Source organism: Lactuca sativa, chromosome 2, assembly GCF_002870075.4.
Source record: "Lactuca sativa cultivar Salinas chromosome 2, Lsat_Salinas_v11, whole genome shotgun sequence".
In the NCBI taxonomy this organism is placed as follows: domain Eukaryota; kingdom Viridiplantae; phylum Streptophyta; class Magnoliopsida; order Asterales; family Asteraceae; genus Lactuca; species Lactuca sativa.
The window spans coordinates 101945868-101959065 of NC_056624.2; positions in this window are offsets into that span (position 1 = coordinate 101945868).

Sequence of the window (13198 nt, forward strand, 5' to 3'; positions counted from 1 at the left end):
CACGTTATAAAACTTTGTAGTATTTAAAGGATTCAAGCTATTACTATTCATGTATATTTATATGTTTAAATACATAAAGTTTATACATGTACATATGTTCATTAATTCGAAACATACATCTTTATAAAATCGAGTACATTACAGTCTTACATACAAACAAATCATAATTGACTTTTATAAACATTATACAACGAAATTCATTATCCCTAGTGACTTAATCAAAATTAAGTTAGGGATGAAAGCTATCCACATACTTTTGAGTTAATGGATTTTTAGTGAGACAATATTTATTAGTTGAGTCGAAGCACTTAGCATACCCACACTACTATAACTGTTAATCTTCGGAGCGAGCTACATATGTATAGATCTATACGGGGTTGACATCCCCACCTACGGTTGCTAGCCACAACCTCGACCGATCAATCAAAACTAGTAATAAGTGTCTATAATTGTTACCGTAATGTCCAATGAAGCGTCGTAGGGGGTACATTCAGTCACATAGCTCGATTATAGGACTCACTATATACATTAACTGAAATCTCTCTCTCTCTCTCTCTCTGTCTCTCTCTCTCTCTCTCACTACAAACCATGGGCTTGGATGATTTCAAAACTATTTTAAGTATGGAATTACTTATGTAACAATACATTTTGGTTTTCAATTATATTCAAAGATTCTTTACAAATACGGCTTTAAGAATGGATTTACTTATATAAAGATGCATTTTGGCTTTCAAAGACTCTTTGCAAACACATTTTTAACTATTGTTATACATACAAAGATAATGCTTTCTAGACTTATTAAAAGTATTACTGTTGTTAGCAGAAAACCTGTAACTCTCACCAACCTTGTGTTGACCCTCCAAATACATGTATTCTCAAGAAATCACTAAATAGACATTCAAAATAGATTTGATTACAGGTAACCTAGTTTACTTGTTGTTGTATTATATGCCTATCTATTAAGGCAATTCATGTGCTATTATTATTTGTAAAAACATTGTATTTAAATATCAAGATGGAACATGAGTGGTATTTTGTTAATTTTTGTACTTGTGTTATAGATTCAGTTTACCTGTGATCCATAAACTTAGTCGCACAGCCTGACTTGTTCCGCCGCCTTGGCTAGGGGAGTGACAATAGTTGATCAAGCAACGTCTTCCCATGAAGGGACTATTGGGTTTTGAGCACTATAACACTCTTATGGTGCGCATGCAACCATAAATGCTTTGGATCTATGTTTTCTTTAATTATACATGTATATTTTTCAATTTTCCAAAGCATTGTCCTAACTAGTATACATTTGAACAATTGAATGATACAACTAGTTAGATGACTTACCTCTTAGAAGGGCTTGTAGTTGTTGACCTTTGAAAGCTTGAGCACCTCAAGTGTGATGCCTCTATTGGTTCACAAACACCAATATGCAAGAGGAGGCTTGAGAGAATAAGTTACTTGCAAAAAATCAATATCACTCTCCAAGAATGTTGTGGGAACCGATTTTGGCTCTAGGGGTTTATTTATAGTGTTGCACATGCTAGGGTTACACTTTGTAAACCCAAATGACGCATGACTTTCCACATTCTCATGATCCATGGATTTAACCTCCATGGACAATCCATAGATTAGTTTAGCCTATCTACATAATCATGGATCAATGGTCCACAATAAAAAATCATTGATTTACATAGTCAATCCCTATATATTTAATTAGTCTCCTTTGACCTCAAAATTAATTCCAAATTAATTCTTGAACAATACTAATTAAATAATATGATTTCATATTAACATATTATACTTGTAATATATTAATAAACCATAAATAACCTTATTCTCAAAATCCATCCGATCAAATTGCACTGGTGAAGGCAACCCAAAAAGGACCATGCTACAATCGATTCAAGTACATCCCAGTTATAGTTATGTGCTTAGACACCAAATCCAACAGTCTCCCACTTGGATAAGTCTAATAGCTATAACTGCCAATGCGACTTTAGGATCTGACCTAGCAATCGTAAGTTTTCAAAATCCACTGTCGAACTCTAACCTAGTCAGTGATGCGTCCTTCAGATAAGGGATCATATACTCCTCTGTTCTTAAGATATTTATGCGGACAAATACATGGAACAGAGTCATAATTATTGTCCTGCAATTTGTTTCCCAATTTTCAATTCGTCTGACATTGAACATAACCGAACACATCAATTTAGTTCTGACCGGGCCCGACACATAATCAAAACAGAATCATCAAGGGGCCCAAGATATCGATTGAGATCCTCTTAGGATAAAAGGAACAGATAAACTTCGACATTATATGCTTGTACTAATTACTCATTAAATCATGCATAATCACACATTTTATAACATCAAGTTACTGATGCTTTTTTATTCCATCAATGCATAACCTACTCGTAGTCAACAACTCAAATATCTTGGTTTGAAGATTATATGATATTATTGTCTCACAATCTCTCATGATAAATTCCATGAAGTAATTCAGGTGAGTGTGGGTTTATCCAATAATTAAATCATATTTCAGGATCACTGATGAATGGTGTAGCACACTTTTTCTATATCTAACGCCTTATACAATCTACAAGCCAACTCATTACAACCTTTTTTTCATACTTACTTCCGACGTATGATCGACCGTGGTTAGTTTGAATAACCTAGTCATTCGGGAAGTCAAAACATGCAAAGTGAAACACAAGAATAATTCTAATCCTATATGGCCCCAAAACTTGAGTGTAAATAAAACACCTTTTATTTAAACACATATTGATTACAAATTATTCATTGTATAATGTTTCGATTTATCAACTAATACTTGAATTAAAATAATAGTTATCCCATGCTCCAAGCATGCACACTATGTTTACCTACGGTCCTTACAATTGTGAAATAGATCAATTTTATACATTTCCAATGATACTCATTTCATAGTTCCAAATCCTTATCATAAGTGTAAGAATACCAAGTTCTTGCCACTTACTGTAATTTATAAGATTTTAAACTTATATGTAGTGATCCTTTTGTAATGACTATGTACATAAGTCACAGATACTTTGTCAATTACAAAACTTTCCATTGGAGATTGTTACAATACAATTCCATAGATCCGAAGTCTCATATTCAAAGCACATTCCTTTGAACATCCTTCTTGCATAAAAGTTTCTAACTTTCTCATGAATTCTTGATATCCAACTCCCATTATGGAAACATTTCCATATTTTCCATATGACAACTCATTGTTAATAGAATCCTGTCTATTCATAATAATATCAATATGGTCCATCCATTACTATACTTCCAACTATCCATAAGCAACCAATCTTTGGCGAACCTTGAGTTGTTCTTAGCAGTTGTGTAAGAACTTTAGTCATATCCAGTTCTAGTCCTTTTTCCCTCTTAAGGCCCTAGGAATTTTGGAAAATTAGAACACATGAATAGTATAGCATATGCAATCGATCCTATACCCGAAGCATATGTGATATGATTCATAATGTCTTACATAAAGACATGATACTTGACTAGTCTTTTACTATAACATTTCCATATATATAATTTCCAATGTTGAAGCATTTCAACATGGTATTCATATAAATCCTTGACTAAATTTGATTAAAATCTCAATCTAAACTTTTAGAATTGAAATGAAGTATAAGTTCCTCTCCCTTAATTACAACAAAACAAGTTTTCAACCCTGCAACTTTGTGAATTGAAAACTTTGTTTTCTATAATTAACATTGCTATCTTGCAACACTTACCATAATAGTTATGCTCCTACTAGCATAAAATTTATTTTCTTACTTGCATAACATTTACGCTCCCACTAGCTGTGACATAAATCCAGAAATCAGTTGGACTTCTAGAAATAAATACTATATTTACTTTCTTACCAAAGTTTAGATTTCTGACACGAGATGCTTCGATAAGCCTTTTATCTAAGCTCACACACCTTTTATTAGAAAGCTCATATGTGTGTCTAAAAAATTTAGAACTTACAGCAATAAGTCTCAAATATTTAGACCTTTTTCCATTTCTCACAATTCGATCTACGAAGAGGGATGTCGTAGTCATAATCGAATTTGACAATGCAAATATCATAATTGCTGACTCTTTTAAAATCTACTTGGTGAAAGCATTTCCTCACAATCATTTTCATGAATTAGAGAGAAACCTTTGTCACTTAGATTTTTATTGTGTATGTGTCCCTATCCACGTGAATTTGTCATAACCATAATCACAAGATAGGGTTAGTGACAAATCCAAACTCATACGGACTGAACTTGTTCAATCTTAATTTCTTGCCACCTGGCCGCATAAGGGTCTGCCATTGCTTCCAGGTTGTTATGCAAATAATTGAGAACTCATAGAACTCACATGCATAGTCAACTTTAAATGGAATGGCCATAGAAACAAGAATATGTCAGCACAATAGGTTACAAACCTCAAGTCATGTGCTAGTGATTAACAATAAGTTTACTCTTGATTAGTTCTTGAAACTTTTCAAAACCATTAAGACTCCCACTAACCTCTTGACATATAAGATTCTCTTAGTCAAGAAACATTACTTGACAAACAAATATTCAAGAGTTAGTGCGGTTTCTTATCAAGACAAACACTTCACACAATTGGTCTTAGTTAGTCTTTCTTTTATCCAAAACATCACAACTTACCAATTTCAAATGTATAGGAGTAGAAAATATTTTACTCTACATTTGCTGATATGTCACTCAATATATAATCTTGAAGTATGGCACTAAGATTTGGTTTTGGAACGAAGCATGATTCATCTTAATTGATTTAACAGTTTCAACAATTCCCGATTCCTCTTCTTAGCCAAACAAATGCACTAAGGCGTCCTTAGAGGATCAAATTGTGATATGGTTTTCATAATCATTAAGATGATCATAAAACATGATACTCAAGTACTCTCCCATCTTTTCAGATTGGAGAAACTTTTGTCTTTCTGTCGATTTTGATTCTTCTTATTCATTCTGCTATACATTGAGACTTTTTGATGACTCAGAATTATACTTAATATTTTATGCAGAACCATATTTACCAACTTTAGTAAACCATAACAAATTGTATTATTGTTCTTTGTGGTGTACCTGACCAACGCATAACTAAGTGTACCCAATCTACTAGTCCTTCACTTAACTCACCTCTGTAAGTGAACAAGGAATTAGTCTTAATTTCCCAAAGATGAAGGTTCTTATTCATCACACAATACAACTTGCATGATCCCAAGTTTCTATCCAACTGAAACTTAGGTGATGAGAATCTTCCCTTATTTGGTAAATTTAGAAACTACCACAAACAAAAGAATCAAAACGATATTGCTAAAATAGAAACATACAAACATTAATTTTCTCAAATGCCATTGCAAGGAAATATAAGTTAGATAAAAATTCAAAATTTTATTAAAAAGGTGCGGAAAGACTTTTACTCATAATGCAATTACAAATGAAACTATGTTAGTACATATTTCTAAGCAATCTATCATAACTCCTAAGCATTAGCTCAAAATTCTGGTCATCGAACTATGTGATTGAAATCCATCTCTTCGCGATCAGACTCAGTATGCTTTTTCTTTAAGCTTCCTCTCTTTTATTCGATCCCGAAGTAGAGTCAAACCTTTTTGATTTTACCATCTCTTGGATCTCTTAGGTAGTTAGGGCAGCTTTGCTTCCAATGTCCCTTCAAATGGCAGTAGAAACAAGTGGACTCTTTGGCATTTGCACATGGAACTATCTCAGAACTAGCTATTCTCTTATGGTCAAATCTTTTGACCATAGCCATTTCCCTTCCCATAGGAGAAGGGATCTTTTATGGACTATCTTTGTCATTGCCAATGTCCATGGCAGCTTGGGTAGTAGATCTTCGAATCAAATTTGCTTAACCATTGTGCCAAATCATTGCTGACTCAGCAGCAATAAACAAATAGGTAAGATCAATAAGGGTCACATCGTGGTCTGTCATAGGGTATTCTATAACAAAATGGCTATACGACTCGAGAAAACGAAACCCAACATTCCCATCTTGTCAATATGTAACTTCATATCTAAGACATGTGCACACACAAACCTTCCATCTTGGTGTTTACTAGCCAATAGGGCTTGAGTGACCTTGAACTTTTCAAGTCTTCGAACTTATGGGTCAGGGAGATTAATTGGAGGAGGTGGAGGAAGTGAAGTATGATATTGTGGAATACCATCTTCATTTGGAAAGCTTTCTCCAAAAGATTCAGGAAGACCATAGTTGTCTGAACTCGATAACTACAAGGGAGAAATTCAAGTTAGTTTTAAGTCCTTAATATAACACCCAAAACGAAATATTAAGGCTAGGACCCAAGATAATATTTTACAATTGCGAAGAGGGATGCCGTAATCCAATTGTAAAATATTTGAAGGTAGGTAAATGACGACTTACCAATTTCCACCATGAAAAACTAAATAGATTATTAAGTTTTAATTGGATTGAAACTTCTAGATCCTTTGAGATTCATTGAACTTTTCAATCCAATGTTTAAATCTCGATTCTGCCCTTCAAGTTTGGGACTGGGATGCCGACGATCACAAACAAGGTGTGAATAACAATGCAAATTAGCTTGGTACACTCAATGTTACAAACCACCTAATCAATGTGTCGGTTAACCACACCACGCTCCATTGATCTATGATTAACATCAAGCTACCCTTTGCGACATATTGTCAGTCCCAGATTAGTTTCGGTTAACCACACACGCTCCATTAACGACTTAACAAGGTGCAAAGTGTAATTTCATGGATTAGCATAATTTTCACATTTTCCTAAAGTAACAAAGATTGGGAATTTAATAAAACTTTAGTAACTTTATATTTATCATTTTACTTTTAATGATGGAGAATTACTGTCCTATCCTACCCGTTCGGCTAACGACCCTCCACCAGTCAAGGAAGCGATGGGTGAGAGTGGACACCCATTAAACTTCCATTTTATAGGCAATAACATTATACCCCCTTATAGACTGGCTTCGTGAAGGAGGCCTACTAACGGTAAGACTGACTTGTCTTTTATATATATATATATATATATATATATATATATATATGTATATATATATATATATATATATGTATATATATATATATATATATATATATATATATATATATATATTAACTTCTAATATAATAATAGAATAAGGATTGAATTTTAACTTTTAAAACTCTAGGGTTTGGAATTAAAGTTTCATTAAAAAGATTTTACAAATTCCAAAACTTGAGGGGAAGTTTTGAAACTTGTCAAAACTCTTCAATTCTATAACTTATGAGTTTAATGTTGGTTTTATGAAAAGACTCTTGATTTTCCATAAGTTGAGGACAAGTCATGGAGTTCATTAAAACATTTATGATAAGAATTTTCATTTTCCATAACTTGAGGACAAGTTATGGAACTCATTAAGGAACATTTAGATCAATTCTAACAAGGAAAATTATCGTACAATATTCTATTGATCTAATCTAACTCATATAGCAAGGAAATTCATATCAAATAATACAAATAATTAACCTATAATCTTAATATTTGACAATTGTGCTTTCATTTCCATAACTTATGAGTTTAATGTCATTTTAATGTATGAGACTTTTCATTTTCTATAACTTTAGTACAAGTTATGGAGGTCATTAAAATTCTTTATGACAAGTTTAGATCATTTTTTGACAACAAAAATTATCACATAGTTCATGGATGATCCAACCAAACTCATAAATAAGATAATTCTAAGTCAACAATTTGCAAACAACTTTTTTTATCACATAAAACAACAATTTTCTCAAAACTTTGAGAATTATCTTGCAATTGAATGAGAATGATCACTACCATATTAGAAAAAAAAAGTTGATTTTATGATTCAAAACAGTTTGTGGTAATGATCGTAATCTAATTCTGGCAAAAAAAACCTCAAATTTCTGCAACCAGAGCCTGCAACTCGTTGAGTGCATGAACTGACTCGTAGAGTTGCTCTGTTTCTGAGTGGACTCGCCGAGTTTGTTCATGTACTCGGCGAGTTCACCAGTCAGGTGCCGAAAAATCGACTTTTTTCAACTTATGCATCAATTATAATAGAAAAAATCCTAGGCTTTGATACCATTGTTGGGTTTTGAGCACTATAACACTCCTATGGTGCACATGCAACCCTAAATGCTTTGTATCTATGTTTTCTCTATTTATACATGCATATTTTTCAATTTTCCAAAGCATTGTCCTAACTAGTATACATTTGAACAATTGAATGATACAACTTGTAAGATCACTTACCTCTTAGAAGGACTTGTAGTTCTTGACCTTTGAAAGCTTGAGCACCTCAAGTGTGATGCCTCTATTGGTTCACAAACACCAATATGCAAGAGGAGGCTTGAGAAAATAAGTTACTTGCAAAGAATCAATATCACTCTCCAAGAATGTTGTGGGAATCGATTTTGGCTCTAGGGGGGGTTTATTTATGGGGTTGCACATGCTAGGGTTACACTTTGTAAACCCTAATGACCCATGACTTTCCACATTCGTATGCTCCATGGATTTAACCTCCATGGACTATCCATGAATTAGTTTAGCCCATCTACATAATCATGGATCATTGGCCCATACTACAATAATCATTGATTTACATAGTCAATCCTTATATATTTAATTAGTCTCTTTTGACCACAAAATCAATTTCAAATTAATTCTTGATCAATACTAATTAAATAATATGATTTCATATTAACAAATTATACTTGTAATATATTAATAAACCATAAATAACCTTATTCTCAAAATCCATCCTATCAAATGGAACTAGTGAAGGCAACCCAAAATGGACCATGCTACAATCGGGTTAAGTACATCCCAGTTATAGTTATGAGCTTAGACACCAAATCCAACAGGAACTGGACGAGTTGCATGGTCAACTCGACGGGTCGGATGAAGATTGCCTAAGTTTGGTTTCTGCATGGACTCGGCGAGACAGTGAGATGACTCGGCGAATCAGTTAGGGTTTACCCGACTTTTGGACACGCATGAACTCAAGGAGTTGGCTAGAAACTCGGCGAGTCAATTAGGGTTTCTATGATTTCCTGAGTTCTTAAGTAACTTGACGAGTTGCTAGCTGCACTCAACGAGTTGGGTCAACATGGATTGTTGACTTTAACCGTTGACTCTTAATTTGACAGAGCGTTGACCAGTTTGACTTCTGGGGGTATTTTAGTAATTTGGGTATTTATGGAAGTGGATCATTTATGGATGTAGATGTTGGAGTTGGAGCTTCTCACAACTAGGAAATTCTATATCCTTGTAACTATAACAATGATAGCCATTGTAACCAAAATTTTGAAAGCATGCTTGATGTTTATTCAATGAAAACATAACTCCATCAAAAACTCTATACAAACACTTCAATTGGTCAACGAAAAATTGGAATCACTAAGAATCCCAGCATAAGTCCGTTTTGGACTAGGATTTCCTTATTCGGCCTAATGGACCAATAAGTTTCCAATTTGACTATTTTGGGCTTAGAACCCTTAAATGGGCCCTAATTAGACCCACTTTCATGAAACCTATCATTTTGAGCCATAATATATCCAAAATGAATTAAATTATCCTTAATGGGCCTTGTTAGGCGTTGTTGGGCCGTTAACTATCCAAAGGAGCCCAATGGGTCGAAAACCTTCTCTATGAACCTCAAAGTTTCGAACCAAGACCAGAAGTGGGCCAAATTAATCCATATCTTCTTTCAGTAGGCCCATTTCGGCCCAAGATAAAAAAAAAGAGAGTAATGAGATTAATGGGAGATTAAGGGGGGGGGGGGTTGACACCTCAAAATTGTATGTAGGATAACAATGCACTATTCTCACATCCCCATGCATCTATCACTTCACTCTCTCTCTTCTTACCTCTTCTTTTTTACCCTCGTCTGAACACACACACCCTCACCACCTTCAACTTTCATTCAAACTCTCTCAAACCTTTCAAGAACATCTTCTTACCTCCCTCAATATCTCGGAAATTAGTGTGGCTCCAAGAAGATCTTTCACTTATATCACCATCATTGGTAAGTTATTGTTATACATAAGTCTTGGTTTCCATTCTTAAGCTAAGAACAACTCCTTATATAACTTCATTTGGTGATCATACTTCCTAGAAAACCTTTAAGTTCAAAAGTTCTCTTCAGGAAAGTGTCTAAGGCCGAAAACCACACCATCTTCTTCCATTCTTCTTCAAAACCGAAACCACAAACCCAAGGTGAGTTCATACCCTCTTGTTTTCGGTTTTTACTTGTTTTTTGGGGGAGAATACAAGTGTTATGTGTAGATCTATGTGTGTTTTCATGTTATATGTGATTTTCTTTGGTTTGTGTTGTGAAAATGTGATATTATTTGTTATATCTCGAGATCTATTTTTTGGTTTGTGTTGTGAAAATGTGATATTATTTGTTATATCTCGAGATGTATGTGTGCTTGAAAATAACCCTTTTTGCTAAATTAGACTAATAATGCAAATTTTTTAGATTTTGAGCCAAAATTGTAAAACTTACGGCAAATGAGCCAAAAATGTAAATTTTTAGCAAATAAGGGCTGAAAATGTCAAAAGTTGTATTTTCGGCTAAAATTATAATTTAAGATTTTATTTGGGCCAGAAATGCCAAGTTAAATAATCTAATGGACAAAAATGTCATTTTTCATCAAAAAGGACTAAAAGTGTCATTTTGTAACATTAAGGGCTGAAAATATAAATTTTGTATGAAAAAGGGACTGAAATGGTCAAATAAAAATTTTGGGCCAAATATATAAATTCCTAAACAATTGGATCAAAGATATAAATTTTTACAACATGAAGGTTTAAAAATGGTATTTTTATAAAAATCTTAGAATATCGTCATAAACCAACATTGAGAATTTTAACATCGAAAGTAAACACTAAGTGTAAACCAAATCCCATACTACAACTTATAACGACAAACAGATGAATGATTCAATGGTTGGGCCCAATATTTCCTATACGTGCTTATTGGGCCTTCGTGACCCAATTATACGATTATTGGGCCCAATATAATCAAAACATGTTTATTGGGTCTTGGTGACCCAATTACATGCCCAATGGGCCTTCATCAGCTTAAACATGCTATTGGGCCATAGTGGGCCATTTGCATTGCTAATATGGCCCTAAACTTTTATCATATGCTCAATGGGCTATAACGTGTCCGTGGCATACTCGACAGCCTATAATAACATACATGATTAGTGGGCCACAGTTGTCCTCTTTCGTGTCTGTTAGGCTTACTTCATATTCACATAAACATCAATCGGGTTGTAAAACAATGTTATTCAATTTCATTGGGATTTAGTGAGAAATAACGGGTGACACCAATAAGTGTTGACTGTAGCCTGTAGTTATAATCAGAGTCTCCTAGAGGGAGAGCGAGAGTTTGTGTATAGATCTATACGGGGGTGACTCCCCCACACCTGAGTTATTCGCTACAGTTAGCCTCGGCCAGTCTAAGGTGACAAAATCTTGATCAAAACCGGCGTTAGGAAAAATGCCAAGACAGGCGAATTAGTCATTATTATGCATGGTTATAACAACTCACATAGAGATCCGTTACAATCTAAGTACTCATGGGAAATCATATTCATATACCGTGACGAGGCAAAGTGATTTATACAATAATACAAAACCATCATACTATTTAAATTGGAAAACATCAGGTTTTCCGGGGAACGAAATTAATCACTTCTACATACGACAACTACAATACAATGAACAATTATGAAAGTCATTCACTTTTACATGTTTTGAAATCACATCCATAATTCCATATACACTTATGGGATCATCACGTCTTTTTTTTCGTAAATAGTTTTTATTACAGAAAATATCGGATTTTCTTGGTTTTACAAACATTACAAACTATATTTTTTATATCAAACATGCTTATGAACTCACCAACATTATATATATTGACCGTTTGCAAAATAACTTGTATTCTCAAGTAACCGTTAGAATGAAGAATCATCAAGCGTGTTTTTGAAATTTCTTTTGTGCAATGTCAATTGTTAAACAATTTATGTTATGTGATGTTGTAATGTAAACAATGTACTTGATCTGAATAAGGTCAGTTGTAATGTATTAATGCATGGTGATGTTTGTGTTATGTTTCATGTATATTCATTTTGATGATATTTCAATTTAAGTCACATGAGCCCTCGTACGTTTCCGCAGTTTGGTTTGGGGGTGTGACAGAGCTGTGTTTGGAGGAGTTTGACATTATCATTCTGAGCTACTAGTGAGGTGATTTCTCCTCACTATATCAGCAGGGTCTAAGGCACCAATGCTGTAACAACTCAAAGTTTTTCCATCGTCGAAAACTCGTTCTACCCGTAAAATTCGCCGTTAATCAATTCGTTTCGTTTCCATTTTGGGTTAAAATAAATAAATTTATATGTTTATTATAATCCAATGAGTGTCCAAACCTTTTAGGAACTCATAAATCTAGCCCAAAAATGTTTATTTCAAAAAGTTAGAAACGTCCCCGCCGGGTGACAGAAACTTAATCGGGTGCGACCTAAAGCCCCGTTTAATGCCGGTATTGGGTAGAATTCCACCGTGTCTAAGTTTTAGGACCTATATAAATGTGTTTAAACATTCATTTGAAACTTTTTCTTCCTCTCTCTACTCTCTCTCTAACCTCTCTCCTAAATCCAAGTTTAAGGGTCCAAATCATCAATTTTAGGCTCCAAATCTTTGAGGTACCTTCCTAAACTCATTGTATAGCATCTTTGGCCTTCAAATTCGAGATTTAATCATGATTTAAGACCTTGTATATGAGTTTACGGCCCTAGAAGGAGCTTAGGCCGTAAACTCATAATAAGTGGGTTTTTATGCCTTTAAACCCCTCCTAAACAATTTTGGGACTTAGATATGGCTTAATGACTTTATGGAATGGACCTAGAATCCCTTAATCTCTAATTTGGGGACTTGTATGTGATTTTACGGCCAAGGATAGTGTTTAGGCCGTAAACTCATAACTAAAGGGTTTTTAAGCCCTTAAACCCTTCCTAAACCTCAACAAGACATGGATATGACTTCTAGAATAATTGCTTTAGCCTTGGAACAATTTAAACATAATTTTTGAGGGATTTATATGAGTTTACGGCCAAGGCATGTGCTT